Genomic DNA, 992 nt, shown 5'->3' with positions numbered 1-992 from the left:
CCTGGAATATGAGTCTGCCTGCATTTCTGTTGCCGATGGCAATATCTAAGAAAACGAGAGGATTAGGGAGCCGAGCAGCAGCAACAGGGGCCCCTGGGGCCCCCCGGGGGCCCCCCATGTATACCTGGGGTGTATGTATGTACACTTGAGCTGCTATATAGAGCAGCAACTGCAGCAGCTGCTGCAGCAGCAAACAACCAGCAGCAGCAGCAGCAGCAGCAGCAGCAGCAGCAGCAGCTGTATGATGGATGCCCAGGCAAGGAGTTTATATAAACAGTAAAAAGAAAACAACAAATTTATATTAAAAATAAAATAAAATAATTTATATTTCACAAACAAATACAAACAAATGACGACAGAAGAAAACATGAACAGGGGCCCCTGGGGGCCCCCCTCTCTCTGCAGCAGCAGCAGCAGCAACAACAGCAGCAGCAGCAGCAGCAGCAGCGGCAGCAGTGGGCATCCCTGCTGCTGCTGCTGCTGCAGATAAAGAGGAGCTGCTGCCTGTAGGGACAGTATAAACAGAAAAAACAAAAATAAACAAAAAATAAATTAACAAAGTAATTGTTTTTATCTTTTATAATATACAGACACCGCAACAGACTGCAGCTGCATGCATCACCAGCAGCAGCAGCAGCAGCAGCAGCAGCAACCGCAGCAGCGGCTGCCACTGCTGCTGGGCCTGGAAGTCGCAGCAGCAGCAGCAGCAGCAGCAGCAGCAACAGCAGCAGCAGCAGCAGCAGCAGCAGAGGAGGATATAAAGAGGGTTTATCGTTGCAGTTGCTGATTAACCCTTTTTTGTTTTTGTTTGTTTTCTTTCTTTCTTTAGGAGGATGGCGCCGAAGGATAAGCGTAAGCCCCCCAGACCCCAGGCACCCCACTGCAGCAGCAGCAGCAGCAGCAGCAGCAGCAGCAGCAGTATTTGCTGCTGCTGCTGCTGTTGCTGCTGCTGCTGTTGCTTAGTATTCATCTTGGTTCCTAGAAAAAAGAAT

Source organism: Eimeria mitis, genomic scaffold (assembly GCF_000499745.2).
Source record: "Eimeria mitis Houghton genomic scaffold, Emh_scaff2979, whole genome shotgun sequence".
NCBI classification, from domain to species: Eukaryota; Apicomplexa; class Conoidasida; order Eucoccidiorida; family Eimeriidae; genus Eimeria; species Eimeria mitis.
Note: the sequence above shows the minus strand (reverse complement) of the source record.